At 37.0% G+C, this 6094-nt stretch overlaps 1 pseudogene; it reads right to left on the reverse strand.

Moving 5' to 3' along the window:
• Nucleotides 1-362: 362 nt before the first annotated feature.
• LOC114175047 lies at nt 363-5777 on the reverse strand (annotated as a pseudogene).
• Nucleotides 5778-6094: the final 317 nt, after the last annotated feature.

Consider the following 6094-nt stretch of genomic DNA (forward strand, 5'->3'; position numbering starts at 1 on the left):
ATTTTTGCTCCCACAGGAAACCATGGAGGGCACGAAAATTCTGCTCCATCAATCCGAAAGAAACAAACAAAAAAATTAACAATGAAAAATTATCATCTTTAATAACAATCCAAATTCCACTTTGATGAAAACAATCTAGACTAGCAACGCAACCTCAAATAATGCAATATTTCTTGAGCCTTTCTACACAGAATAGAAGAGTGCTAACACGAGAACTCATAGCTTGTCAAAACAACAAAAACAGAGTCTGTTGTGGAGCTCTTAGATTAGAAGAGATGTGCAGAAAGGGCAGAAAGGCAGAAGAGAGTCTTATTTACTATCTTGAATTTCAATAAAATTTTATTTTATTAAGTAATATCCTTCTAAGGTGTTACATGGACGGATGGTGTAGGAATGCTTTGTTCGTTTCTAAAAAATTTATGAGGATCAACCTTGGTCTTCACTTCTACCAATCTCCTAAAATTGCTACCGAAATACTTGAGACCCCAAATGCTGGCTTGGTGGTAGCTGGTGTAGCCATTGTTATTTACCCCAATGTCAAGGTCTCTGTAATTCAGATATGCAGCTCTGGGAGACTTTGAAACATAAGGTTCCATATATTTATACACTCTTCTAGTCCAATTCATGTGTCTTTGCGCAGTCTCGTCGCCTTCCTCAAGCCAAGTGGCAATATAGTGAATATGAAATATGTATCCAGATCTGTGTGAGAATGGAGTTTGAGATTTAGAAATCTCATCCATTATGCCTCCATAAGGGGCAAATTGAAGCTGACCATATTCAATGCCATCGTCATAAAGCAAGCGCCATAACCCTCGTAATCCATGAAGAGGAATTGGTTTGCTCACATAATCAGATTTCCCTTTGAAGTTCTTCACACGAGTTCGAGTTCTGTTCACCAAAACTTCAATGGCTTCAAGGTCTCTAGTTCCACTGAACCCAGCATTCATGAAAACAACTGACCCAATCCAACTCGTCTCAGTACAGTCTTTTTTGTCCAAACCCAACTTTGGGAAGCTCTTTTGCATCAATGGAATAAACTCTTCTACACCTCCCAGAAACACGGACACAAAATGGCTTGTATTGTTTGCTTTCCATGTTCACTTGAATTTGCCCTTGCCAAGTCCATCCTAAGGAATATGCGCTTGTCCAATTTATTCGCCACAAGCTGCCACTTTTGAATAATATCGGTTTCATATTCTTCTAATGTCCTTGAAACATTGAACACTGTCACAGTTGATGGAACTGGAACTAATTTTATCTTCCAAGCCACGATGACTCCAAAGCTTGCTCCACCACCTCCTCTGATGGCCCAAAACAGATCCTCACCCATGGCTTTTCTGTCAAGAAGATTACCATTCACGTCTATTATGTGAGCATCTATGATATTATTGTAAAACTAATTAAGGATCTTTAAGATTTATGATTCTCACTCGATGAAACATAATAGAGCACTAACCTTGATCCATGAGAGATCCTGTGAATATGCGTTCTTCAAATTTGTAATCTTGTGTGCTCTTCAATCACCGTTTCTCAATCTATCTCTTTGCCTTTCTTTCTCTTCTCACACGTTCTTGATGGGTTACAGTGAAAAGAACCTTATGGTCGGAGACAGAACCCCTATTCCTTTTATAAACCAATGTCCATCAAGTTGGTTTTATTTTATCTTTATCTTTATTTTATTTTATTATCACTTCCCATAATAATAATCAATAAGTCTTTATATATTTTTTTTAAATCACAATTGGGCCCCATAATATTTCAAATGAGTCACTAATAGAATTAATTCGTCAATTAATTCTAACATTCTCCCACTTGACTCATATGATGTCATAACATTATGTGATTTAATACATAAACATAATGCGCAATAAAAGACCTTGCATAAATTGGTTCCATCATTATTCATAATTAAAGATACAGACATAATAAGAGTCATGACGGTCACACATCATTTGATCGACATGATCCCTTCCATGTACTACTATATCATCCCTTTCTCCTTAATATGACCTTAAAAACGAGAAGTCAATAATGGGTTCAAACATAATGTCATTTTACAAAGCAATAACATAACATAATTTGTTTTCTTCATCATAATTTGCATGCATAAACATAAAGAAGAAAACACAGATTTCAGAAATTTATATATTAAGGAGCTCAGAGTGTCACATAAACATTAAAAAATATATTAACATTCAACATTTAACATTCACTAGTAGACATAATGCCCATATTCTTTACATGACCAGCATACAATTTGGGCGGTAACCCTTTTGTTAAAGGGTCAGCAATCATAAGATCTGTGCTAATATGTTCTATTGACACTTTACGTTTCTGAACTTCTTCTTTAACGGCAAAGTATTTCAACTCCATATGTTTAGCACCTTTAGAATACTTGTCGTTTTTAGAAAAGAAGACTGCTGTGGAATTATCACAATAAATTTTCAGCGACTTGGAAATACTGTCGACTACTCCAAGTCCTGAAATAAAGTTCCGCAACCAATTAGCCTGAACTGTGGCCTCAAAGCATGCCACAAATTCAGCTTCCATGGTGGATGCAGCAATGACAGACTGCTTCGTACTTTTCCATGAAATCGCTCCTCCGGCTAAAAGATACACATAACCAAAAGTAGACGTTCTTGTATCCACACAGCCGGCAAAGTCTGAATTTGTATAACCTATCACCTCAAGGTGATCAGATTTTCTATAAGTAAGCATGTGATTCTTTGTTCCTTGTAAGTATCTTTAAAACTTTCTTTGCAGCTTTCCAATGCTCCAGACCTGGATTACTTTGGTATCTACCAAGCATACCAACTGCAAAGCTAATATCTGGCCTCGTACAGGTTTGAGCATACATCAAACTCCCAACAACAGATGCATAAGGGATATTTTCCATCTGTTTCCGTTCCAAATCATTCTTTGGACATTGCATGAGACTAAACTTGTCTCCTTTGTGTATTGGAACAGGAGATGCTGAACATTTATCCATTCTGAATCTCTCTAAAACTTTATTAATATATGCATTCTGAGACAAACCTAACAGTCCTTGTGATCTGTCACGGAATATTTCTATTCCTATCACATAGTATGCCTCACCCATATCTTTCATTTCAAAGTTATTAGAGAGAAACCTCTTAGTCTCACTTAATAGACCAAGATCATTAGTCGCAAGCAAGATATCATCAACATACAGAATCATAAATATAAACTTACTCCCACTGACCTTCAGATATATACACCGATCAACGGTGTTTTCCTTAAATCCAAAGGACACAATAGTATCATTGAACTTAAGATACCATTGCCGAGAAGCTTGCTTAAGTCCATATATCGATCTCTTAAGTTTACACACCATGTGCTCCTTTCCTTCTTCAGCGAACCCCACCGGTTGGTCCATATAGACATCCTCTTCTAAATCCCCATTCAGAAAAGCAGTTTTAACATCCATTTGATGTAACTCAAGATCATAATGAGCTATTAATGCCATGATAATTCTAAAAGAATATTTCTTAGAAACAGGCGAAAATGTTTCCTTATAGTCAATGCCATCCTTCTGAATAAAACCTTTGGTAACAAGACAGGCCTTGTAACGTTCAATATTGCCTTGAGAGTCACGCTTAGTCTTAAAGACCCATTTACACCCAACTCTTTTGCATCCTTCTGGCAATTCCACAAGGTCCCATACGTCATTATGTGTCATTGATTTAAGCTCATCTTTCATGGCATCTAACCACTTATCAGAATTATCACCATTAATGGCTTCTGAAAAAGAAATTGGATCATTATCAATACTTAAGTCATTTTCTGACTCTTGTAGATAAACCACATAGTCATTCGAAATAGCAGACTTTCTATCTCTGTGAGATCTTCTTAATACTATTTCTTGTGGTTGTTCTACTATCGGTTCATTGTTAACCTCAGGATCATTAATTTGTTGTTCTTCTTAATTGTTGTGAGTTTCTACAACATGTGGAACAACAACTCTTGATAAAGAAGTACTAGTTATAGGAACTTGTACTCTAACTTCCTTAATCTCCACATTTCATGAAGCTTCACTCCCACTGGTTTCACCATTTTCAATGAACCGAGCATTTCCAGTTTCAACGATTCTAGTACTATGGGTAGGACAGTAAAACATATACCCCTTTGATTTTTCTGGATAACCAATGAAAAATCCACTGATTGCTCTTTCATCCAGTTTCTTTTCTTGCGGATTGTATATTCTTACTTCTGCCTGACAACCCCAAACATGCAGGTGTCTCAAACTGGGTTTCCTGTTCGTCCATAACTCAAAAGGAGTCTTTTGAACAGCTTTACTAGGCAGTCTTTAAAGCATGCATCCACAATGATACAGGTAAACATGAATTACTTAACATACTCCTAACCATATCCATTAAGGTTCGATTACGCCTTTCTGATACACCATTTTGTTGTGGTGTGCCTGGCATTGTGTATTGAGCACAAATACCACGTTTCTCAAGGAACTTAGCGAATGGACCAGGGTGTTGTCCACTTTCATCATATCTTCCATAATACTCACCACCTTTATCAGACCTTACGATTTTCACCTTTTTGTCTAATTGCCTTTCCACTTCATTTATATAAACTTCCAAGGCATTTACTGACTGAGATTTCTCATGCAGTAGATAGACATGTCCATAACGCGAAAAATCATCAATAAAGGTGATGAAGTACTTCTCTTTATTGAAAGAATTTACATCAAACAGACCACATATATCGGTGTGTATGATTTCAAGAAGCTGAGTGCTTCTCGTGGCTCCTTTCTTTGTGTGTTTAGTTTGTTTGCCTTTAATACAATCCACACACACATTCAGATCAGTAAAATCTAAATCCGGAAGGATTTCATTCTTTACTAATCTTTGCATTCTTTCTTTGGAAATATGTCCCAAACGTTTATGCCACAAGTAAGCAGATCGTTCATCCACTAAACTACGTTTAGTGCCAACATTGTGATGCAAAGTCATAAGAGTTTCAGCATATAAATTATCCAAATTCAATTTATATAAACCATCATAAAGTGTACCAGATCCAATCATAAAAGTACGCTTAAACAAACTGAAACAACCATTCCCAAACTTAAAAGAATATCCAGCAATATCAAGCTTAGACAAAGAAATTAAATTCCTAGTGATACTAGGTACATAAAAAGTATCCATAAGGTCTAAGTGATATCCAGTGTCGAGGATTAGACGATAAGTCCCGACCGCTTCCATTGGAACTTTCTCTTTATTGCCCATGAAGACAAACTTCTCATTTGGGTTTATGGTTTGGGTTGTAAGAAATCCCTGCATCACATTAGAAACATGAGTCGTACATCCAGAATCAATCCACCACGTATTATGGGGAACTTCAGTTAAGTTTGATTCAAAACATACGTAAGCATTATGCTCACCTTTCTTTTCGAACCAAGCCTTACGCTTTATGTAGTCCTTCTGGAAATGTCCAGACTTCCCGCAGAAATGACATTTGTCATTTTTCTTCTAAATTTTGGTTGAGGACTCGTCAATCTTCAGTGGTCCTTTACCCTTTCCATGTTTCTTAGTAACTTTCTTTCCAACAGCTCCTTGATTCTTCACATATTGAATAAAGTGGCTTCCTAAGTTCTTCAGTCGGGTCTCCTCCTGAACTAGCATACTGTGCAATTCATGCACATTCCACTTGTCTTTCATGGTGTTGTAGTTCATCTGAAACGGACCATACTCAAACGATAATGAGTTCAGAATGAACTGCACGAGAAAACCTTCATCCACTGCCATTCCTAAAGACTTAAGTCTTGCTGCGATATTTGTCATCTCGATCACATGCTCATGCATAGTACGCGAACCGTTAAACTTCATAGTGGTCAACGTACTCATCAGTGTCCCAGCGAGAGACTTATCAGCAGTTTGGGAGCGCTCTTCCACAAATTTCATAAATTCTTTTGCGTCATCAGTTTTGGGAAGAGCTGACTTTATATTGCTTGCTATGCTCATTCTCATAAACATTAAGCTAAGTCTGTTTGATCTTACCTAGGCTTTGTAATGGACTTTCTCTTCATTGCTACTAGCATCCGTGATAGCAGCCGGCTTTTCAA

This window comes from Vigna unguiculata, chromosome 3, assembly GCF_004118075.2.
Source record: "Vigna unguiculata cultivar IT97K-499-35 chromosome 3, ASM411807v1, whole genome shotgun sequence".
NCBI lineage: Eukaryota > Viridiplantae > Streptophyta > Magnoliopsida > Fabales > Fabaceae > Vigna > Vigna unguiculata.